This window comes from Pelobates fuscus, chromosome 13 (genome assembly GCF_036172605.1).
Source record: "Pelobates fuscus isolate aPelFus1 chromosome 13, aPelFus1.pri, whole genome shotgun sequence".
Taxonomy (NCBI): domain Eukaryota; kingdom Metazoa; phylum Chordata; class Amphibia; order Anura; family Pelobatidae; genus Pelobates; species Pelobates fuscus.
Window position 1 is genome coordinate 14,202,328 of NC_086329.1, and position 26,108 is coordinate 14,228,435.

Sequence of the window (26,108 nt, forward strand, 5' to 3'; positions counted from 1 at the left end):
TGAGACCATCTACTCGGTGACTGTCCTGCATCTCCATCTGAGCTTCATGTAAATCATTGTTATAACCTCTGTCCATAGAAGTTGACAGTCCTCTTAGAGGATGTATACAGAGAAAAGTCGAAATGAAACAATGTTGCTATTTCTCTTCCTTATTTGCATAATATGCCCTGTCTGTGCCTTGAATGCACTGGAGTGTGATGTAATTTACAACTTTTTTAACATAAACATAAAATAATACAGAGCATCTCATGAAAAAGGTTAAAATAAGTTGTAGGTGATTTTAACGGTTTTATTATCCCAGGCTTTAGACATAACGGGGAGCAGAGTTTAAGTTTAAAACTCTTTGTATCTCAATACACCTTGATTCTTACTGACCAATTTTCTGATAGATCTTAGATTACATAAAATTAAAAGAAATATTGTCTTTTTTTTTTTTATTATTCATTTACATACCATTACGATTCTAAAACCGTCTACTGAAATAGAGTTTCCATTAAAAATTCAGCGTTTTTACGATCATGATGATCGTAACTAGTAATGTAGAAGTTAATCTCCTCTAATCTTAAGTGAGCAGGAAAACGCATTTTGTGATATTATTACCTCATGAATCATATCCAAAATTAATTTACATGACGTTGGTCACAATTACAGGATGCCATTTGTGATGCAATAATTACAGAGAGGAAGACTCACATCAAGGTCGTCGGGTTAAAGATTCTATTCTTTACTAGCGGCTGGTAAAATTGCTGCTTTTAACAACAGTTCAATAGCTGTAATGCACAGGCTGATAATGAGTCAGAAAATAACCCATAATTCTTATTAACCTTGATTTAGTGGAGTGTCAGATACAGTGTTCAATATTAGACTTGTGCACGCCGAGGACATTTGTTTGGGCCGAACCATATTTCCAAAGTCGTTTTTTGTTTTTTTCCAGCCACATGTCTGTTTAATATAAATATTTTGTATTTATTTTGCAGTACACTGATAGGAGCATATTCCTGCCATTTATGAGGGAGCAGAAGTAAGCAGTAAAGGGAAACACAGGAGGACCATTGAAATATATATATATTTAAATATTATAGATTTATTAAATATATAATGTATAAATATAGATTTTTTTTTTTGAACTGCTTCTCATTTTTTTTCAACTAGTTTGGTCACATCTAAAGTGAGATTATTAGGAATTCAAAAATAATTTCAAACTTAAATCTAATATTGCTGAACTAGAAAATTAGCTGTGCTTCCCCTTCGCTTATTTTGGCCTTAAATTTGAAATTCCCTAAAATTTCCTGCCAATTCTCACTTTAGTAATTAACCCCGCTAGCCATCATCTTTTTCACTACCAATCATGTCTTTTGAATTAGAATTCCGGATCAAAACCACATGCTCGGCCGATGTGCGTTTTGTGTGGTTTGAGATTTGGCTACATTTCAGCTCGGAGTCCTAGAATTCAAACAATCACCTGATCAGCCCAAATTCTGACAAATTGCAGTTTGTAAGTAAGTGAATCTCTGATTCTGTTCAATATATAGCCATGATCATTGGATCAAGGGTTGAGGTGGAAGGGACTCTTCAACAGTTATCTAAAAGAAAACAAGCGCACATCTTTGTGTTAAAGATTTGTTCTATAAAAGGATATAAAATAGGTGCTAAATTCCTATATTCCAATGCTAGGAAAGTACAGTTGCTATGTTTTTGGCCATTTGACAACCCTTTACTTGGCACACCATACTCTTATTCCTCATAGTATGTTTCAGCTGGCTTTACCAAAGAGACGCAGAGAAGAGTGAGCACTAGTGATGTCCCGAACAGTTCGCCAGGAACCGTTCGCCCACTATTCGTCATCATTGAGTAAACTTTGATCCTGTACCTCACAGTAAGCAGACACATTCCAGCCAATCAGCAGCATACCCTCCCTCCCAGACCCTCCCATCTCCATGATGAATAGAGGGCGGACCGAACATCGCGCGTGTTCACGACTGCGAACACGCTATGTGCGCTGGCGAACACGCTATGTTCGCTGGCGAACGGTTCCTGGCAAACTGTTCGGGACATCACTAGTGAGCACCAATATTGAGTGAAACACTTGCTGGTAAATTTAGTTTAGTTTATTTTAACACCCCCTCCCCCCCCGCTTCCCTCCCACCCCCCAAAAAAAGGACACATACATCAAAATAGAGAATTGAAATATTCAAATGGCTGTCTTAATACCTAATAATTTACACCTGATTTACACCTAATTTACATTCAAACCTTTCACTCCAGCACCAGATTGCATGTTGTAGTATTTGGTGACTAATTTGGCAATTGACAAAATAATACAGCAATTGGCAATGGTACGACACATCAGATCTCCTGTTAAACCAGCAGCTAGAGTTCTTAATGTTAGTCATTGTGGATATAGTCTGGAATAACAATAGTGAGTGCAGAGTGACAGTCACAGTTCTGAGATACAGCATTCTGGTAGTGCTAGACCCCCTTCAATACCCTCTACCTGCTATACAAGTTGTGGGTGGACACGGGACCTTTACACCCATTGGAGCACAATGTTCAATCAATTTCCCCTATGAGAAACATCTCTGTACTAATAGTCAATGCTGTTATATGAAGATATGGAATAATATTGTATACATATAATATGTATAAATAATTTAATACATTATATAAATATTCCTGCCCTTGCTCTCTGTCACACGGTGCACAATGCGTAGAGTCTCTTCGTCTATATAGTTACAGGAAAAGCTCTACTCAAATGGGTGATCTAGTGATATGGTATTAAAGGGTACTGGGTGTCCTCAAGGAAAATAATCCGTTCCCCACCGGATATACATACAAAACAGTAAATTAACCCAAGGCACACCAGAATTTGCACATAAAATGTTCATGATCCAGGAGCAGCTCCTATATAAGGGACAAAAGACAATATACGCATATCTAGTTACAGTAAAGCTCTACTGGAATCTGGTGTGACCTGGGTTCATTTACTGTTTTGCGCAAAGTATAGACACCCATAGTGAGAGCTCTGTGTTCTCCTCCTGATCCATTTAGACCACCAAGAACTGGAAACCCATTATATTCAAACAATATACCTAACGAGGTGAGCAGGACATGTAGCATCGAATTGTAGGGGAGACAAATATAATTGTGCTTGTTACAATTGTAACCTTTATGACTCAAGACAACATACATAATGTTTCTATGTGTTGAACGATGGCGTACCCCTTGCCTACATTCTCCACCTATAGGAGGTAGTTATGAGTAGACTTGTGTAGGTCTATGAAAGACCTGTATTACTGATAAGCTCTTGACAGAACCCAAAAAGTTTATCCAGTCCTTCATGTCTATTGGCACACACCACAAGACAGACGTGACAAATGGTGGATAATATCAACAGCAACATAGTATTATAAGTTTGTTTGTTGGCCTTGAATTAAGCTAAGGACATTCTTTTTTTGTTTTTTGATCGCTTACAATATTTTTGACACTTAGTTAATCAATATCTACTATCGCGGCCCATCAGACAGTCATTCTGTAAACAAAGTCCTTTAAACCTCCTGAATAATCTGTGAGTGATGTCTGACTGTTGCTTGTCTTGATGACTACCACCTGATACTATAACCTTTGTCCCAGTTAGTAACGCACATCATGTGATACTTTTTTTGAGATTTTTCTCCAAGCAGTAGGTCACCTAATATTCACTACAAGACATCTTTCTTTCTGATGGCATTTCTTTCCAATGGGATTTTTTTTTCTTTTTTTTTTAAAGCACTAATTCTTAAAATGCCTTTGATCTTTTGTAATTGACATTTTAGGTAAGGTGTGATATATATATTTTTTTCTGTTCACTTGGCTGGAAATTGTACTCTTGATACATTTGATCTGACAGCTAGCCCAGAGCTGTCAAGGCTTATACTAAGGTGTAAATGAAAGGCTTATGCTGACAATAAGTCTGATTTCCTAGGCAAGCTTTCATTTTCCTGCTGACGATATTTAGATTTTTCCCCAAGGGTTCAGCTCCCCAATATTCTTTTAATATTTCAGACTCAATTAAATTAAATATATTGTTTCCAGATATCTAAGGGTTAATGTTCTGTAAAACTAGCTTTGAATTTAAATTTTTTTTTTTTAAATTGTCTTTATTTTGAGAACGTCATCTAATGTGCACCCCATCATATAGTACAGGAGGCAAGCATTTAGGTCCATGTTAAGTAGTCTTACATTTAAACATTACATTTGCACTAATTACATTCTGTAGGTTGAATCGATGCAAAAGGTGCTCAGTGTAACCATACTGTTGTTTCAGTACTTGACTGCATTTTGGAACCACTACTATCTATTTTACTGGCTTCAAATTAACCCGCAGTTGGAGCCAGGGCCGCCATCAGGGTATGACAACCATAACGGGCCCGGCCCCACATTTCATATGTGCACATATAGATAGCGATTATCGCTATCTATATGTTCACCTCGGGCCCCGGCTACCGGTACAATGAAGACGAGGGCCAGCCAGCATCATCTTAACTCTCCAGCAGCTCCTGTGCCTGTAACTCTCGTGACCTCCGCGGCCGGCAGAGGATTGTCACGGGTTACCATGGCAACGCTCCGCGTGACAAACAGGCCCAGCTCGGAGGAGTTACAGGCACAGGAGCTGCTGGAGAGTTTAGATGGTGCTGGTTGGCCCCCGTCTGCATTGTACAGCAGCTGACTCCCTCCACCAGACCACCAGGGATGCAATCTCCCCCCTCCCTAGTCACGTAAGAAGCAGGGAGGGGGGAATAAAATAGTGTGTCAAATAAATGTGGGTCATATACAAAAAGGCGCCCTCTATTTTACACACACTAAAACCACAACACACACACACTGCATTCACCATACACACTAAAACCACAACACAAACACACACAGCATTCACCATACACAAACTAAAACCACAACACAAACAGACACTGCATTCACCATACACACACTAAAACCACTACACAAACACACACTGCATTCATCATACACACACTAAAACCATAACACAAACATGCACGGCATTCACCATACACACACTAAAACAACAACACAAACACACTCTGCATTCACTACACAAACACACTATCTAAAACACACAAAACTACATCCATTATACAAATGTGCACTCTGTATCCATTTTACACACCACACAGACGGGGCATCCTTGTGGGCGGTCTCAGAAGGGGCCCCGTGGGCAGACTCGGGGGCAGGTCCGGGGGGCCCAGACTTTGAACTGTGTCAGGGGCCCCAAAATTTCTGATGGCAGCCCTGGTTTGAGCAGTCGCGAGTTTCCTTGGGATTCTAATAAAAAATATCAGCCTTGGTTGTATGCATTTTTAGATGCATTCCTGCACCATACATTGTTTGTAGATATATGATAATAAATAACCCATGCAAGCAGGACTGCCATCAGAATTTTTGTGGCCCCTTACAAAGCTCCGTGACTGGGCACCCAGCGACCACCCTGAGTCTGCCCACCATCCTGAGTCCGCCTACAAGGATGTAGTGTATGTGTACCTGCAGTGTTTTTAAAGTTTCTGTATAGTGTGTGTAGTGAATGCAGTGTGTGTAGTGTGTGTGTAGTAGATGCAGTGTGATTGTAGTGGATGCAGAGTGTGTGTAGTGGATGAAGAGGGTGTATATAATGAATGAAGTGTGCAGTGGATGCCATGTGTGTTTAGTGAACGCAGATTGTACGTTTGTGTGATGGATGCAGTGTGTGTAGTTTATGTAGTGTTTGCGTGTACTGAATGCAGTGTGTGGATAGTGAACGCAGTGTGTTTGTGTAATGGATGCAGTGTGTGGATAGCAGTGGCGGATCCAGAGCCTGATCTCGGGAGGGGCACTTGTAGATTATTTAAATAAATAATCCAGGCACAATAACCACTACAGCTCAGTGTAGTAGTTATGGTGCCAGGATCCCATCCCAGAGTAAGTAGTCAAACCGTTTAAGAACAGTTTGACAACTTACCTGGGGTCTGCTGGGATATATGGCATAGGAACAATGGTATGTGTGAGGGGTGAAGTGTGTGTGAAAGGTGCAGTGTGTGTGTGTGTGTGTGTTTGAGGGTGGCAGTGTATGTCAGGGTTGCAGTGTGTGTGTTAGGGGGAAGTGTATGTGTGGGGCAGTGTTTGTGGGAGAGAGCTGCAGTGAGTGTGTGTGAGCGGTGCAGTGTGTATGTGAGGGGGGCAGTGTGTGTGTGAGAGTTGCAGTCAGGGCCGGACTGGTCCACCGGGATACTGGGAAAATTCCCAGTGAGCCGCGGCACCTGGGGCTGGTCTGACAGCCCTGATCAGACCTGTCAGTCTCCCAGCACAATTTACCTTAATTTCGGCCACATGCCCCGCCTCTGCACACAAGCCACGCCTCCTGAACATAGCTCCGCCTCCATCATGTAATCCCCGCCCCCACACACGGTGCTCGCCGGAAGGAAGAGGCTACAAAATGGAAACTTCGCCTACCAGGTAAGCTTCAGCCATGACAGTGATTGTGTGTGTGTGTGTGTGTGTCTGCTAGTGAGTGAGCTTGTCTGTGTGTGTGTGTGTGTGTGTCTGCTAGTGAGTGAGCTTGTCTGTGTGTGTCTGCTAGTGAGTGAGCTTGTCTGTGTGTGTGTGTGTGTGTGTGTGTGTAAATGAGCTTGTATGTGTGTGTATGCCTGCTAGTGAGTGAGCTTGTCTCTGTGTGTGTGTGTGCCTGCTTGTGTTGTGTGTGTAAATGAGCTTGTGTGTGTGTGTGTAAATGAGCTTGTGTGTGTGTGTGTGTGTGCCTGCTAGTGAGTGAGCTTGTCTCTGTGTGTGTGTGTGCCTGCTTGTGTTGTGTGTGTGTGTGTGTGTGTGTATGCCTGCTAGTGAGTGAGCTTGTCTGTGTGCAGGGCCGGTGCAAGGATTTCTGCCGTCCTAGGCAAAGATCCATTTTGCCGCCCCTTCATGTCACTCACTGACAGACACATACACGCTGACACACATACACTCACTTACTGACACACACACACAGAAACTCACAGACAGACATACTCAATCACTGACAGACACACACACAGACTCACTGACAGACATACACACTCACTCACTGACAGACATACACTCACTCAGTGACAGACAAACACACACTGACATGCATTTATGCATTTATTTTATTTTAACTCCCTTATGAAATTCTTGCCTTTTTTGTGTTTCTTATTCCCTCCTTTGATTTTTTTTTTTACTTTAGTGTATTGTCTCCAATTTTTGCCTTTTTGTCTCTTACAGACACCCTTTTAATTATCTTTTAGCTCTCCTTGTGCATCTTTTACTTCATCCTAGCCCCTGTGTGTCTTATATTACCCTTCTCCAGCCTCTGTATATCGCTTTCCCCCCCAGACCCTTTTGTGTGTCTTAGCCCCAGACCCTTTGTCTCTTTCTCCCCTTCCAAATCCCCTATGTGTGTCCCTTTCTAACTCCAGACTCTGTCTCTCTCCCCCCTCTGTCTGCTGCCTGGCCGGCACACTCACTGATACTGACAGCGGTCATACACCACATGAGATATGGCCGAAGGCCGCAAGGAAACCCCCTCAGAGCATGCCACCGGACCGGCCGGCGGAAGTGATATTATTGAAAATTACCGCAGGGCTCCCTATCTATAGGGAGTTGGAGTTGTGCAGCCCCCAGGTGCCGCGGCCCACCAGGAAATTTGCCAGTCCGGCCCTGGTGGTACCAGGTGTTGTACACTGTAGAGTGGGCCCAAAACCATCTTCACTTTATAGGTGCCTTTCTTTATTTAACTCTCGCATGACTGGCCTGGGTGCTGTGTGGAGCGTTGCCATGGTAATCAGTGACGCTCTGACGGCCGAGGGGCTCATGTGAGTTAGAGAGAGAGGAGCTGAAGAGGGCATGTGCTGGGATGCTCTAGGGTCGCTGGGACCTACAAGTGAATATATATCGTGCACATTAGGACTGTGGGGCCTGGGGCCTATATAGCCATAACTCCCTGGGCCCGAGTCTTCCAGAGCAGTCTGTGCCTTCAAGGACCACCAGGCTCGTCACATTTGTCATGAACTGATGGGGCCCTTCATGCAAGCATGGTTGTTTGCACTAGAGTGAACACATTGGCTGCATTGTAAGGGACAATTCCAATGTCTTAATGTTGGTGGTAGGTACATAAACCATTTGGCCATCGTTGAAAGGAGAAATTGCATGCTGCCAAATAAAGTTTAACACTGATTTGGATGTAAATACCCTCAAATTAAAGCTGAAAGTCTGCAGTTAAAGCACATGTTGTTTGTTTCTTTTCAGACCCATTGTGTTGGTGTATAGAGCCAAAAAGATTAGAATTGTGTTGACGTCCCAATATTTATGGACCTGACTGTACCATATCTATAACTACAGGCTAGAGATTCCAAAACATTTTGACATTATGTACCATAACATTCTGGACCCTATACAAAATGCTAATTTATCATTGAAGTTTTAGCAGTGAATGGGTCAAAAAAAGATAATTCAGATGAAATAACTTCATTAATTAATCTTTGAGAGGATATTGCGGTGAGTGCATTTTTACTGTGTGTAGCTGCAAGTCTTCATTATGACCAGAAGCCAAGCATTATTTATAGATGAGCTGCCCATATGTTTCTCGGTTGCAAACAGTATGGGTTAGTTATAAATGTGTCTGCTAAAGATTTGGTGGGATTGCTACACACGGACTGTTCATAGCCTAGCTGGGCATTCATGTTTGAAAATGTGTGATAGGGTATGTAAGAGCTATGGAACTATAGTATAGCAAAGTGTGTGCTTATATGTTTAAAAATAAAGAAATTATAGAAGACACATTATTATTATTATTATTTTATTATTTATATAGCGCCAACAAATTCCGTAGCGCTGTACAATGGGATATAAAAAAGAAAACAAAGAATACCGATATCCTACCTGGACCTCTGAAAAAAAAACATTGGACCGTCGTACATATTTGCTTTACTGTGTATACGATATTTAAGAGAACAACAGTTTCCTGGAGTTTGTGAGCATATAGAGGCCATATAAACATCTGGTCTTCCCTTGCTGGAGGTAGGACCAGGGCTGTATTTGCCGCGATGCCAACAAGGCATTTGCCTCGGGCAGTACTTTCCAGGGGGCGGCAAAAAACGCCGCCCCAAATGCCCAGGCAAATGCTTTGTTAGCCCTGTGGCAGGCGGATAGCTGAGCTCCAGGCACACCGCAGAGTGATGCCCGGAGCCGGACTAAGACGTCAACTGCCCGCCCATCTGCCGGCACGACTGCCCAAACAGCCCGGCCAGCATCCCCACTGGACCCCAGGTAAAAAAAATCCACCCAGCTCTCCCAAAGGTAGGGAGGCTGGGTGGATTTAAATTAAAATAAAAAAATAATCCACTGACATTTGAACCGCTTGCAGTCTATCAGGATTTCGATCAGTTCACTGCAAAAAATAATGGAATAAGATCCTTGACACAGTTTCTCAACTGTCATATTTTGCAGATTTCATTCATACGTAAAAGATTCTAGAATATTCAGGCATCCGAATGCAGACATCTGGAAATGGCATGAGATCCTGACACTTACTGTAAAGGTAATTATTCTTGGCAACTGTTCCAATGTCTGCAAAAGGCAGAGACATAGACCATTTTATGTTCTGATGCATTTATATAACTAAACAAAGTCTTGGAGTATTAGAATCATTTTGTAGAGACCCACCAGAAAAAAAAAAAAAAAAAAAAAAAAAAAAACTACAAGTTAGATATTACCCACTTAATATGTAGCCATCCTTTTAAAAAGCTCCCAGTTGTATTCTTCCTCTACAACCAAGACATTGTCCACTGCCCCCTAGTGTATGTGTCGGAAACATCCTCAATATATATTTGTTTTAAGGGTAAAAGTAATGTTTCTGTCAAATTTCTGTAGCTTCTGCAACTTTCAACCATTTCCCATGGAGGAGCATCGAGAAATAAAAGTTTGTCTGCAATAGCATAATCAATACTTCTGAACATTATATCAGAGTTTTAAAGCTTCCTGCCAGCAGCTATTTCTTCTCGATTTATGCTAGACAGATTTACAAAGCCACCAAACTCCCCTCCTCCCTGCGTCTGCATCTTCTTTACCCAGCCGTCCATCCCTTCTAACCAGCACGCGTTCATGCCCTTTACATTTGAAAAACAAAAAAAAAATGACCCCAAGGATACCCTGGCAGTGGCACCGAATACAGAGTGGAACCCGAGGAGTAATGTGGAGAACTTTTCGGAAATTCTTGATTTGTAAACAAATAGAAAAATACATAATACTAATAAGAAGAAATGAAAAAGCACAATGACCAATTTAATTGTAATTACTCAGTAGAAACAGGAACCGCTTTGTTCCAAATAAAACATTGTTGACTTCAGTCCTGCGTTGAAGTCCTGCCACGGCTGTATATTTACCGAAGGCCTGTAATTGCTTCTTATTGAAAGGCCCAGTGTTTTGTTATCAAACATTACAGCCATTTGCCATACACAATCTATAAAGGGACTCCCAAACGAACTGAAGTGCTCTGGGCAGACGCTTTTTAACAGTATAGTGAGGCTTCCTGAAATAACCTTTTAAATATCACTCACAGAAAAGACATCTGTTTCAGTAATGCATCTATAACTCATTTCATGATACATACATCGATTTCTCTCCCCCCCCACCCTCCTTTATATCTTGCTTATTATTACACAGATAAGGCCATAAAATGTCATTTTAGTGAGATAATTTATTCATGGGGCTTATTTAGTTCCACGTGATACCGGTCCAGGTTTGTATCAGCTCAGCAATGGCAATTGTAATTCAGATGAATCATTTAATGGTATCAGCTCGTGGAGGCATGTTGAACCCTAGTAACAATGTCAATGAGTGTACAATTCAATTAAAGTTACAATTTCATAAATCGCTGGGGTTTTCTTTTAATTGTAATCAAGAGGTGAATATGGCTTAAAAGCCAACTCATAATGTACAAAGAAATTGATGTGAAAAATGGCTACAGGTAAATCTTATAATAAAATGTATATGATGTGTTTTCAAAATCATGCGTAAATGTATAAATGGAAAAATATACTTACCCAATGTTTACCCCCTGTGTGTACATATGGTGTTATATCACGGAATACAGAGACCGAGCAAGGGGCGTGTTAATAAGTAACTGTCGAAGACAGCGATATAAGCTTATTGCCTGAATAAAGAATAACATCTTATCTATACATTTGCCAGCAATCTAGATTCAATGATATTTTCTTTAAAATGCCACCATGCTTTTTTGCATTATTTATTTGCCATAATAGGGTTGTACTTCGAGGCAACAAGTTAAAGTTTTTCCCCCAGCAAACAACCGGTAGACAACTGTATTCTATGTATTCTAACAATAGAACCTTATCCAAAGAATGTGAAGTTAGTAACAAAATAATGGATGGCACCATCTAGGTTAAACTTGGTAAAAGGAAATGTATACTTCTAATATTCCACTCTCGCACACTCACATCATTCGATTTTGCATTTTTGTCTTTTCTTGTGCAAGAGTTAAACATGTTCATTTTTGATGAGTTTAGTTTTGTAGATGAAAACTGGCCTAACCATTGTTCCAAAGGGAGTTACTCCAGTTTCCTAGTGTCAGTTGTAACAGTTCAAAGAATATCGAATAAGACAACATTTTCACAGTGCGTCAGAAAGCAATTCTAAGATTATGAAACACCAGCCTCCATGGTATTCACTAAACACTAAAATACTGGATATCTGACTTGTTTGCTGTTTTTAAATATTTACCAGCAGAGAGTCTGGTCAAAATGTGCTCATTTCAATTGAATGAAAACTGTTTGGTATCACTCATTGTCTGGTTAAAATCAGTGACTCTAGCATGCAAATTATATATCAAATATAGGATTTACATATTTACAGAACACCGAACATATATAAAATTTCTACTGGATCTTGCCCAGAAACAGGCAAATCTAGTAAATAAAGTTAATTTATTGGACTCGACTATTTGTCTGCAGTGCAAGGGTTAAAGAAACACTGTAGGCTCCATAAACACGTCAACATATAGAACAACCTGTTGAAGTGGTTATGGTGCAGTGTCCCTTTAAGCATGTGGTGGCTGGCCAGCTATTACTATATGGCCACTACAAAAAATACATAATAAAAAAGCCTATCAGAGCTAATGTGATCCCACATAACTATTGGGAGGATTATATCATCGCTTCTGCCCCCATTAGCAGTGGCATGGGGCCTGTAACTTCATAGCGAGGACCCTATACTGGTCCTCCTACACATGGGCAGAGGATCCATGTAAGACCTGAGTCCAGTAGGTGGCATTAATATTGTAACCGGTGTTTACATGCTGTTGTCCATAGCTGGTAGTGGCAATGTTATAATAAAAGTATAGGGACATGTCATTGCCCCACCTACCTCCTACACATTAGTGATGGAAGGGACGGTACTAATATAATAAAGAGGGGGCATGCCAACTAAATATATTGAAACAGAGGCTAGGGTTAACAATGGCATCTGGGTGTTTTGTTGTTGTTTCTCAAACATTGAAAAACCTTGAGTTCTTGTCTTGTAGACCTGACCTTGAGATATTGTATCTCTTTCAGCACGGTCTTAAACGGGTTTCATTACACAATGGGTTCCTCAGTTCTAGTATTAACCAACTAGCCTACCCATGGGGAAAATCAAGATAATTGGACCATTGACCATGAAAATATTCTTTGAAAAAGATTGGTATTTGAAGGAGCATGTCTTACATTATTTTGCTCATGAGAGATATTTCACATAAAAGTGGATACTACCAATGGCACCTTGGCTGACTTTTTGTAGGAGTCTACCGGTCTTTTTTTATGATTGCACATATAAAATATAATTTGTTCAAATACATTGTGAAATGTCGCCCTTATTGAGAGGCAATTGAACTTTTCTATAATGTGTTGTGGGATTAATTAATTGTAAAATGTGTGCCCTCTCTCCTACTTGGAGTCCATTTCTATAATTCTTCAAGCCCATGCATTCTCACAGCAATCTTCTAAATGAGAGTCTAATCTGTAATTATACTTTAACCCCTTAAGGACACATGACATGTGTGACATGTCATGATTCCCTTTTATTCCAGAAGTTTGGTCCTTAAGGGGTTAAGCAAAGAATAGCTAAGAGCTTGACTCACACTTTGCTGGCAAAACGTTTCTATTGTGGAATGAGCAAAATATTGTATTTACAGAAAACAAATTGCATGTGGACGCAGTTGTAAATTACTTGGACACATAAAGAAGGTAAATTGAATTTTTTTTTTATTATTATCATAAAGGGACAGACTAAGCACAAAGACAACTTTTTCTTAATGACATAGTTTTGGTGTATAAATCGTGCCCCTGCTCAGTTCGCTGCCATTTAGATGTTAATAGCACGGACACCCTACTGCCCAAATACAAAAATAAGTAAATAAAAATCACTGTTTCAGAGATATAGCTCTAATGAAAACTTGCATGAATTTAGTTGTGCTTTTTTGTTTAATTTGGGGGTATGTCTAAACACAGCTAGCAAAAGCTGCAGATCTCGTCTGCAGCCATGACAAGCCCTCCCCTTCTAACCACGCCCAGACTTTCTTTGGTCGTCCAATCACAGACTTCCCTCTGGAAGGGATGTAACCAGGTTAATTTGTTAAAGTGCCAATTTCTGTTGAAATCTAAACTTTTAGTAAAATTAAAAAAATAAAAATAAAAGAAGAAGAGGGCAAAATATTTAGCAAGCCTAAGAGCTTTGGGTGTGTGGAGTGTTCCATTAAATCAGAGCAGGAATTAAGAACTTCTCAAATAAACATACTGTGCTGTAAAAAATTAACTTATTTCCTGAAAGCTGTTTAAATATTAGTCGGGTGGTGTGACTAGGGCTGCATAAACAAAGTGATTCAACTCTTATATGACTGAGAATAGTGCAGTGACCCTTCAGGGACATCATCTATACACCAAAACTGCTCCATTAAACTAGAGTTGTTTTAGTGTAAACTATATGTAATTTTTATTATTTTGTTTGTTTGCTGTGCCAGATTTATACATGTTGCAACAGGACATTATTCAGTCTTTATCTCGAAGGGAAGGATTTACGACCCAAAATGGTTGCCTACAGCTATAGATACATATTTTGTAAGTAGTAACTTAGAAACATAGAATGTGACGGCAGATAAGAACCATTTGGCCCATCTAGTCTGCCCAGTTTTCTAAATACTTTCATTAGTCCCTGGCCTTATCTCATAGTTAGGATAGCCTTATGCCTATCCCACGCATGCTTAAACTCCTTTACTGTGTTAACCTCTACCACTTCAGCTGGAAGGCTATTCCATGCATCCACTACCCTCTCAGTAAAGTAATACTTCCTGAAATTATTCTTAAACCTTTGCCCCTCTTATTTAAGACTGTGTCCTCTTGTTGTGGTAGTTTTCCTTCTTTTAAATATAGTCTCCTCCTTTACTGTGTTGATTCCCTTTATGTATTTAAATGTTTCTATCATATCCCCCCTGTCTCGTCTTTCCTCCAAGCTATACATGTTAAGATCCTTTAACCTTTCCTGGTAAGTTTTATCCTGCAATCCATGAACCAGTTTAGTAGCCCTTCTCTGAACTCTCTCTAAGGTATCAATATTCTTCTGGAGATACGGTCTCCAGTACTGCGTACAATACTCCAAGTGAGGTCTCACCAGTGTTCTGTACAATGACATGAGCACTTCCCTCTTTCTACTGCTAATACCTCTCCCTATACAAACAACTTGCCACTGTTTTATGCTGTGCATATTTCTTGGCTACATTGTTTGTACCTGTTAGTTTTATATTATATATTTATACACACACACACACAAAATATTCAACAAAGAACTAATTTGCATATGCCCACCCATAATCCCTTACAGTAATAACAGTACTGCAAATGTGAGATGTCTGCTGGAAAAGCAAGTTTTATTTCTAGACTGGTGTGTGCTGATCCATGTTTAACAATGTATTGACTATCCACTGACTTCAGGCGAAAGTGGTTTTTAATCACTTTTTTCCTCCCACCATAATTCTATTAGTATATATTTTTTATGTTTTTGAAATCATTTTGACTTTCAGCTTAACAGTTCTAAAGTGTAAGAATTTGTAACAGAGTGTGTTGCAAACACCACAGTTCTAAAAATAAGACCCACATTTCATATCTGTCACTGAAATCTGTTCTAAGAGCTAAGAAGCATCTAAATCAGTGGGTTCTCTTCAGGGCCGGACTGGGAAAAAAATTCGGCCCGGGCATTTTTCAATCACAGCGGCCCCCTGAGAAGGGGGCGGGGCCAGAAAGGGTGTGTTTTGTCATCATTAATGACAAGCACACCCCCTTTCAAAGTTAGCATGTTAGTTCAATGCACAGAGCCCTGCTGAAGAGCTCTAGCATTAGAAAAAAAGCCCTGTATTTGGTCTGCGCAGCGCAAGCAAATTTAATAACATGCTTGCGCTGTGTTTGCTTTTCACTTGTCTCTGGTGTCTCAGTAAGTGTGATACCAGAGGACAAAAGGGCGAGGAAAGCGTATCATGCTAGGGGCTGTAGAGAGTGTGTGTATAGGGGGCATAGTGTGTATTGGGGATGTAGCGAGTGTGTGCATACCGGCTGTAGTGTGTGTAAGGGTTGTAGAGAGTGTGTGTTGAGAGAATGTAGCATGTGTTTGTTAACAAGGAATGTAGTGTGTGCATAGGGGATCCAGAGTTTGTATGACAGGAATGTAGTGTGTGTAGGTGGTGCAGTGTGTGTGTGTATGTAGGGGATCTAGTGTGTAAAGGACCCAGAGTGTGTATAGGAGATTGTGTGTGTGTGTGTGTAGAGGATTTAGAGTGTGTATAGGGATCTACTGTGTGTATGTGTGTGTAGATTAGATGATCCAGAGTTGGGTAAGGGATCTAGCGTGGAGCGTAATGTGTGTAGTGGTGCAGTTTGAGGGGTGCTATAGTGTGTGTGTGTATATATATATATAGACATAGCAGAAATGACCGCACTCCAAGGACATGATAGAGATTTTCAAATAAAATGTAACTTTTATTCAATCCATTTAAAAAGTTACATTTTATTTGAAAATCTCTATAAAGTCCTTGGAGTGCGGTCATTTCTGCTATGTCTACATGATCCTTGCCAGGCCAGCACCGGGCACCACAGGATTACACCAGGAGATTTCACCAATCTCTCTCTCTCTCTCTATATATATATATCCAAATAGGGGGGAGGGGGGATGTTGTGTGCAGCATGTGTGTGTGAGGGGTGCAGCATGTTGGGTGTGCTGTGTGCAGCATGTGTGTGTGAGGGGTGCAGTGTGTGAGGGGTGCAGTGTGTTGGGTGTGCTGTGTGTGTGTGTGTGAGGGGTGCAGTGTGTTGGGTGTGCTGTGTGCATCATGTGTGTGTGAGGGGTGCAGTGTGTGTGTGTGTGTGTGTGTGTGTGTGAAAGGTGCAGCATGTGTGTGTGAGGGGTGCAGTGTTTTGTGTGTGAAGGGTGCAGCATGTGTGTGTGAGGGGTGCAGTGTTTTGTGTGTGAAGGGTGCAGCATGTGTGTGTGAGGGGTGCAGTGTTGTGTGTGAGGGGTGCAGCATGTGTGTGAGGGTGTTCTTACCATCACATTCTTTGTGTCTAATTATCTTTGTTAATTCACTGAGGGTTATTTTATATGATATATATATATATGTGTGTGTGTCTGAGGGTGCTGTGTGTTTGAGCGCGCTGTGTGTGGGTAAGTGTGCTGTGTGAGGGTGCTGTGTGTTTGTCTAAAGGTGCTGTGTTTGTGAGCGTGCTGTGTGTTTGAGCGTGCTGTGTGTTTGAGCATGCTGTGTGTGTGTGAGGGTGCTGTGTGGGTAAGTGTGCTGTGTGGGTAAGTGTGCTGTGTGGGTAAGTGTGCTGTTAGTGTGAGTGTGCTGTGTTTGAGGGTGATGTGTGTGTCTGAGGGTGCTGTTAGTGTACTGTGTAAGTGTCTAACGGTGCTGTGTGTGTCTAATGGTGCTGTGTGTGTCTGAGGGTTGCTGTGTGGATGAGTGTGCTGTGTGTGTGTGTGTGTTTGAGGGTTCTGTGTGTGTGTGAATATGTCTGGAGGGATTGTGTGTGTGTGGGGGGGCAAGGTGTAAAAGTATGATTCTTTTTTTTTTAATATTATGATTAAATAAATGTGGGATAAAAAAAGATTTTTAGAAATAGGGGATAAATAAAAAAAATACAAATAATTAACTTCATATCCCCCCCCCCCCCCCTTACCTTTAGCTTGGGAGGGGAGGGAGCCGTGAGTCCATGGAGGAGTCCCTGGTGGTGCGTTGCCATGCTGCTGTCCCTGGTGGTCCTAGTGGAGTGAACTCTACCCTGCAGTTCCTGGGGTAGAGTTCACTATCGCGAGATCTGAACGTTACCACGTTACCGCGCCAACGCTCCGACCTCGCGAGAGGAACCCGGCGGAGCTGCAGGGTAGAGTTCCGCCGGTCCTCTCCTCCCTCCCCAGCCGGCATAGCAATGTTATAGTGCCTCTGGGCCGGTGAGGGAGATCTTTGATCTCCCCACCGGCCCATGGAGGCACACAGCGGGGCCGGCGCTCGGATAGCGCTGGCCCTGCAGGGGCTGGCAGGGGAGATCCTGTGATCTCCCCTGCCGGCCTCAGCCCCTGGCCATCGCGGCCCACCGGGCATTTGCCCGGTATGCCCGATGGCCAGTCCGGGCCTGGTTCTCTTACTGAAATAATTAATATTCTCAGCTCAAAGGTCTGGAATTTGAATGTGGAGGGTGTACTGCAATACCTAACATCTTCATAATAGGATTCAAACTTTCTTTCTGTTGAGATTTGTTTTTGCAATTACCAGGAATCAAAGTCGCACTGATTTAGGTTTTTCTAAAGCTTAACAGTTCGAAGATCTGGATATTTTGAAGATGAGGGTGGTGGTGTAAATTCTATCGTTTTCAAACACAAGTTTCATTTCTGACAATTTAAATTTGTTCTAACATGTAAGAATAATTAAAATCTGTGTAGTATATATGTTTTTAAAAGACAGCTCAAAACAGAGAGCAATACACTAGATTCAAAAACATTATATCACTCGTCTACCATTTTCAAAACAGGACCCACATTTTACTTTCTATTAACTGAGATGTTCTAATAAGTCAGAGAACACTATATCCGAGAGACTTTGATTTTTATTTTTTATTTTAAAGCTCATCTCAGAATTATGATTTGGGAGGGGATGTTGCATCCCTTATCAATTTAAACATAAAGTTCCTCATTAAACTTCTGTAAACTGAGAATTATACTAGCCGCTAGAAGGAATCTAATGTAATGTGATTTACGTTTTAGGAAAAAAAGATGTTGGGATTTTAATGTAGAGGGTGCACAGTCTACAAACTGTATGCCTACAGGGCATCATTTTTAATATCAGACCAGAAATTAATTTATTTAAATTGAGATTAGTTCTAAGACATAGAAGTCATAATTTAAATAAAATTGGATTTTAAGTTCTGAAAGAACAGGTCCACAGTTTATTAATTTTGAATTGTGGAATGGGGTCTCCCACTCCTCCCATTTGCAGCATAAGATCTGATATTAAAGGGACCCTACACGCACCCAGACACCTTCAGCTCATTGAAGTGGTGTGGGTGCAATGTCAAATATTGCAGTTTTAGAGAAATTTACAGGATTAATCCTGTTTGAATGACAGCCACTAGTGGCAATTCCTACTTGCTAAACGACGTTGTCACGTTTTGCACGAGTACATTCAGTGTCTCTTAAATCCATATAGGAAAGCATTGCAGCAATTCCTTTCCTACGTGAATATGTTTGCAGCGGTCACCACGCATGAGCATTAGGCCCCCTGTCGAATGACCCTAGAGGAGGTGAAGCACTGACCCAGCACCGAGGGAAATAGATGCTGGAATTTAACCCTTTATCAGCTGGAGGGGGTGGGGGGGGGATATAGTGTAAGTAATGCAGCTTTGTATCCCTTACACTATAGAATCTCTAACTTCTGTCAATTGAGATTTGTTACGAGAGATAAGAGGGATTTAAATGGGCATTATTTTAATTTTAACAACGTTCATATATTTGAGTTTTGAATCTGGGTGTGTCTTGCAACCTCTACCATTTTCACTGTAAAACTCAAGTTTCATTTCTGTGAACTGAACTTTTTTGTAAGAGTTAAAATATTTGTTTAATATTTGTAACGTGCAAGAAAGTTATATTTGCAGTCTTAAGTCTTGCAGAGCCTGCTGTTTGTAAAATGGAACACAAATTTCATTTCTGTCAATTGAGATTTGTTCTAGGAGCGAAGAGCTATTTCAGCGTGATTTTGTTTTTTAAAAAAAAACTTAGATTTACATTTCAAATAATCCAATAATTAATCCAACGCGCATTAGTATTTTAATTTTATTTCTGTCAACTGAAAATCATTCTATGATGGAAGAGCATATTTTTTAACACATTATCGAACACCGACATTAAAATAGGGTGTCATTTTTAAACACGGTTTCCCATTTAATTGGTTTGTTGTTTTCTGTTTTTCAGCCTCTTGCTGTGGGTTAGCTCTAGAACAGGGTTGGAGTTGGCACCCTAAATATTTTTTTGGACTATTAATAGTTTTTCTGCCTGTCTATTGCAGGGATTTTGGGAACTGTAGTCCAACAACATCTGGGGGCCGTAATCTAACAATCTAGTAGAAATAGAAGTACTGACAGTCTGGCAGCATTAAGTGAGTGATAATGCTATGGAATAACAGTTAACACTGGTGTAACTTCCCATTCACCTACATATCTAAGCTAGGTAAGAAATAAAGCAAAACACACCAGTATCAGTTATGCTCCAGTTACAGAAATTGTAAATTGTGCATGGAGGGTGGCATTTCATAACCTACTGAGATCATTATTGTCCAGACTTCATCATGATTTGGCCTTTAGAACTTTGTTGTTTATAAGGTCGACCTGTAAACTATTTTCAGTTTAATATAACAAATTAATAGACAGTTTCAAAGATGTAGATTTGCTCAACTAATGGTCAAAAATGTTGATCTCTCAGTAAATTTTAATAGGAATGGTGATAGTGGGCACCCTTCACATGTTTAATATGGAACTGTGGAATTTTTGCAGAGGGACACAAGTAAATGTGCTGTGCTTTTGTTCTTCTCCCACTTGCGTTGACTGATACTTTGATCCAAGTGCATTATATTTTTACAGTTAGCCACCAAAAGTATTGTGTAACTACTACAAATTACAGAAATGATGCTCATTACCCAAGAATTCAATGTAGATGGAATATCAAGGACTATAACCTAGAACTTTTCTACCTCCATGTCTAAATCTGTTAATTGGTTGTGGACTGGCTGTCGTGCTATTTTTCTATGATGAAATCTAAAAACGTGTAGTGCAAGATATGACAAAAAAAGTTAAATAACCAAATAGAGTATGTGTTTTACACAAAGTGCTAATAGTGCATTTTTACTGCTAATGTTTCTATATAGAAATAACCTGTGCAAAAATAAAATTATATATACATACACACACCAAACTAATAATTGATGTGCAAAAAAAGTGCAAAAAGATTAACGTCGTTTCTTAAATACACAAAAATAAATGCAAATGAATACTGTACTTCCATCAATATTTCTTAAATAACTGTAAAACATCAGATATGAAAATATAGTGGAGATAAATATGTAACAAGCAAGGGCCTATTATTCTTATGGGCTCTCAGTTCGGCTTGAGGAGAGGAAGCCAGTTAATATGGAAAGGGGAAATGACAAGGTTGCAGAGGAGTTGTCAGAAAACGGGAGAAATTGTAACGGAGCTCCGTGTACTCCGACCGAGTACCCTCCGTTGATGGATGCTCCTAGCGCTCTCAGAGGACTCTAAGCACTGCAGACGACACCACAACCACCGCAGACTCCACAACCGCCGTAGCTTAACTGGAGCCGCGCCGTCTTCCTTCCACCCTGGATCGGCTTCTGTCCTCCAGGACCGTGTGGGGAAGACCTCTCCTCCAGGAGAGCGTATCCGGAACAAGCTCTTAAAAGAGCTAAGTGATTAAGCTCAGGGGAATATGCAGAGCATAGCAATCCCCATTTCGAACGGGACTTAGTCTCTGGAGCTGAAAAACGAAGTGTAGGAGAAGGTAAGGGTCAGCGGTGTTCGGTAAAATGTGTAGCCGATTTCAGTTCCACAGAATCTTTAGCATACACCGCTGACCGCGTTCGACTGAACAAAGATGGCCGCCGCCACGTGCAATTAACCTGCAGTAACCTCACAGCCTGGGAGGTAAATTGCCTGCACACTTTAACTTCTGGGTGGTCCGCCTGTGTAATATTTGGTTCAGTAAGCCCCATTTACTGAACCAAGTGGGAGAGAGCCAGGGGCAAGTTATTTTACAGGTCTGGGGACATAGTCTTAAAGGGGTATTGTCCAGCAAAGTCACAATATGTCCCCAGACGGTTCTTAAAGGGCCATACACACCCAATAAAAGTTAAGTTTTCAGGGGCACAATCTTCCAGGGGCCATAGTCATGAGGAAGGAGGCTGGCAAATAGGCTTCTCCACAATCCAGGGAAGCAGGGCAATTTTCCATTTAAAGGGCCAGTTACAAATAGCGATTTGTAACAGAAATAAATAATAAAATAAGGTATTTACACCACTTGGACAACAATTATTTAAAGTGCAACTCATACACAAGATAAAGAGAATAAAGAAGAAAACAAACTTACCTATACAGTTACTTTTTTTGTGCACCAATTATTAGTCTATTGCTCTTTGATGTACAAGGGAGGGAATTGCAAATTCTAAAACGGATCTGTGTATTCCCGGGTGCTAATCCTTTACAGCCATGTTCAATTTCAGGTGGGACTGAAGGTTAAACCAGTGACTTTTGAGTGCAAGGGGTAGATAAGCACAGAGGGGAGTTGGTTGCATATTTCACTAAAACACAGTGGCCTTGAAAAAGTAACCTGCAAAGTCTAATGTATTGAAACATAGAATGTGACGGCAGATAACCATTCGGCCCATCTAGTCTGCCCAATTTTCAAAATACTTTCATTAGTCTCTGGCCTTATCTTATAGTTAGGATAGCCTTATGCCTATCCCACGCATGCTTAAACTCCTTTACTGTGTTAACCTCTACCACTTCAGCTGGAAGGCTATTACATGCATCCACTACCCCCTCAGTAAAGTAATACTTCCTGATATTATTTTTAAACCTTTGTCCCTCTAAGACTATGTCCTCTTGTTGTGGTAGTTTTTCTTCTTTTAAATATAGTCTCCTCCTTTACTGTGTTGATTCCCTTTATGTATTTAAATGTTTCTATCATATCCCCCCTGTCTCGTCTTTCCTCCAAGCTATACATGTTAAGTTCCTTTAACCTTTCCTGGTAAGTTTTATCCTGCAATCCATGAACCAGTTTAGTAGCCCTTCTCTGAACTCTCTCTAAGGTATCAATATCCTTCTGAAGATATGGTCTCCAGTACTGTGTACAGTACTCCAAGTGAGGTCTCACCAGTGTTCTGTACAATGGCATGAGCACTTCCCTCTTTCTACTGCTAATACCTCTCCCTATACAACCAAGCATTCTGCTAGCATTTCCTGCTGCTCTATTACATTGTCTGCCTACCTTTAAGTCCTCAGAAATAATCACCCCTAAATCCCTTTCCTCAGATGTTGAGGTTAGGACTCTATCAAATATTCTGTACTCCGCCCTTGGGTTTTTATGTCCAAGATGCATTATCTTGCACTTATCCACATTAAATGTCAGTTGCCACAACTCTGACCATTTTTCTAGTTTACCTAAATCATTTGCCATTTGGCTTATCCCTCCTGGAACTTCAACCCTGTTGCAAATTTTAGTATCAGCAAAAATACATATCTTACCATCAAGACCTTCTGCAATATCACTAATAAAAATATTAATGGGTCCAAGTACAGATCCCTGAGGTACCCCACTGGTAACTAGACTTTGCTTTGAATATACTCCATTGACTACAACCCTCTGTTGCCTGTCACTCAGCCACTGCCTTACCCATTCAACAATATTGGAATCCAAACTTAAAGATTGCAGTTTATTGATAAGCCTTCTATGTGGAACAGTGTCAAAAGCCTTGTTGAAATCTAGGTAAGCAATGTCTACTGCACCACCCTGATCTATTATTTTAGTTACCCAACTAATCAAGTTACCAAACTAATCAGCAAGATTAGTTTGGCATGATCTCCCTGAAGTAAAACCCATGTTGTCTCTGATCTTGAAATCCATGTGATTTTAGATGTTCAACAATCCTATCCTTTAACATGCTTTCCATTACTTTCCCCACTACTGAAGTAAGGCTTACTGGCCTATAGTTGCCCGACTCCTCCCTACTACCTTTCTTGTGAATGGGAACAACATTTGCTAATTTCCAATCGTCTGGGACTACTCCGGTTAACAATGATTAGTTAAATAAACCCGTAAATGGTTTTGCTAGTGCAACACTAAGTTCTTTTAATAACTTTGGGTGTATTCCATCAGGCCCCATCAACTTATTTGTCTTTAATTTTGACAGTTGAAATAGAACCTCTTCCTCTGTAAACTCACACGTAACAAATGTTTCATTTGTCCTGTTTCCTAACTGAGGTCCCTTTCCTTTGTTTTCATCTGTAAATACTGAACAAAAATATTTAAAAAAAATGTAATTACTAAATTACATTTTTTTTTACTATTTTGGCCATTTCTGCAGAGTACCACAATGGTGAAAGTGCACATCTCTTACATCTACTTAAACTTTTTTTTTTGGGTCCATTTTGTTGACAGAGTTTGGGCTATTTTTCTATCTGTTGTCAGAGAATAGCATCATATGATACATATCGTATAATACAATTATTCTAGAGTGAACAGTCAAATTTTTTTTTTTTTTAATTTCTGACAAAATAGGTGAAAAAAATTGTGGGCTTGGTCTTTTCACCAAGTGGCTATTTTGGCCTACAATTTGAACAATATTATGAATTCCTAACAAAGAGGTAAGTGCCTGAGATATCAGTCTTCCTTTTAAGGAGACAAGCCATTTCCTTATTTAAGATATTCCCTATTGGCAATCCATCGTTTTCCCTCACCTTGCATCATCATTCGTAAAGTTTTGGGAATTAGACCTGCAGTAGATCGAACGTTCAGAGGATTTCAATCTGTATTTATAGCACCATCAAGGTAGCTACAAGACATTTCCTAACCATTTACAATCTCCGACCAGATTAGAATGTTACAGAGGATGATAACAAACAGGCATTTATAGACAGTAGGACTGTGCTAAATAAAAAAAAAACCAAAACATATTTTTGAAATGCAATCTTTAATAAATATAATTTGTTGGGGATACAGGAAAAATAAAAAAAATAAAAACACTCCACTGTATCACAGTTACTTAGGTAAAGTGCTTTAGGTGTTTGGAGTGTCCCCTAATATGACAACATTGCAGAGGTCCTTAATTAATTGTCCCACCTACTTACCAGAGCATTGCAAAAACACTATTTTATGGGGATAACATTTTAAAAACAAAAACACAAAAACCTTCTATTCTGATGAAAAATAAGAACCTCCAGGCCAGGCATCTAACCCCCCCCCCCATGAACTAGTCTGCCACTTGCTATGGTTTTGGTTCCAGTGGTGGATGGGATACGTAGTTCATACCATGCAGTTTCAGCAGTAAAATCTAGAAGATGATTGGCTTCCAGTTCTTGGTCTCGGACAGATGATCTACGAGGAAAATTGCCGCCAGTGAACGGTAAGTGTTGATAGTGGATTCAAATCATTAAAAAAAAAAAGAATACGTCTGAATTCCTCACTCTGTAAGAAAAAAATGGTTTGAAAAAATTTCACCGTATCTGTACATCTGATATCTTTCAGAAGTGTGGGTAGAACCCTCCACCCATGTGTAAAGTATTTAATATATTGTCAACGCGGTTACGCCCAATGCTGGATTAATGGCCTGGTACGGACAATTAGGATCTGCATAATTACTCAATCTTGTAGGCAGAAATATGCTATAACAACCTCCCTTCCCAAGTGTCCTGGATCTGTGGGTACGGGCTCGGCACCTCTGTCCTGCCGCCTTCTGTTATTACCATGTCATGCGGCTCATTGTATCTCCCAAATGTAATCCCCAAGAAATATGTGAAGGGAAATGGCTGTAAAAAAATGAAATAAAAATAATTTTTAAACATTAAAAGGTAATGATAGAGAGAATACATAATCATCCCACATTACATCATTTTATTTCTGTAAACAAACATTCATCTGACAATCTTGCCATTTGTGACGACACTCCACATTTAACTCGTTCCCATCAGGTTTTGATTATTGGGTTTGTGTTTCTGTGATTGATAAGACATTCTGTTAAAATTAAAAACAAATGCCTTAGATTTAGAGCAGGAGGGACACGGTTGCATCATTAAGTATACACACACATCCTGTCAATCTTTTTTCCTTAGCTCAACTCTACCTGTATCCATCTTACCACCCCTCTCAGCTCTATGGCATGTTTGTGATTAAAGGGACACTGTAACTGCTTTATCTCATTGAAGGGGTTACAGTGCCTGGAGTCCTCTAGTGCTGTCTAGTGTGTTAAACCTTCTTTAATGCCCAGCAACCCATCGCCTCTGTGCTGCAGTTGGCAGTTGACTGCTTGTAGCGCCCACTGCTGGTATGAATTGGTATGGTCTAAAGTGTCCCTTTAATGAATAGTTAAATTTGCTAGCTCTAACTACAGCATTTTTACATACAATATTGTATCTATTGTTAGTTGAATATTGTAGTGTGTAGTACAAACAAACGGAATCGAAAGCTTTAAAATATCTGCACATTTGCTTTTAACTCTCATGAGATTATACATTAAACTAAACGTATAAATAAGGAGTGTAATAAAATTCATGTAAAATGTGGGGACTCAAAGTGAAGCACAGAGAAGATAGATTAACTTCCACACCACAAACAGTTAATATTACATAGCTCCAGCATGAAGGCAATTGCATTGTTCTGGCACACAGTTAATTATATTAAGCTTTAGCACACAATATTAAGTTATAGCACACAACTGGTTAATACTAATAAGCTCAGGCACACCGACCGTTAATTTC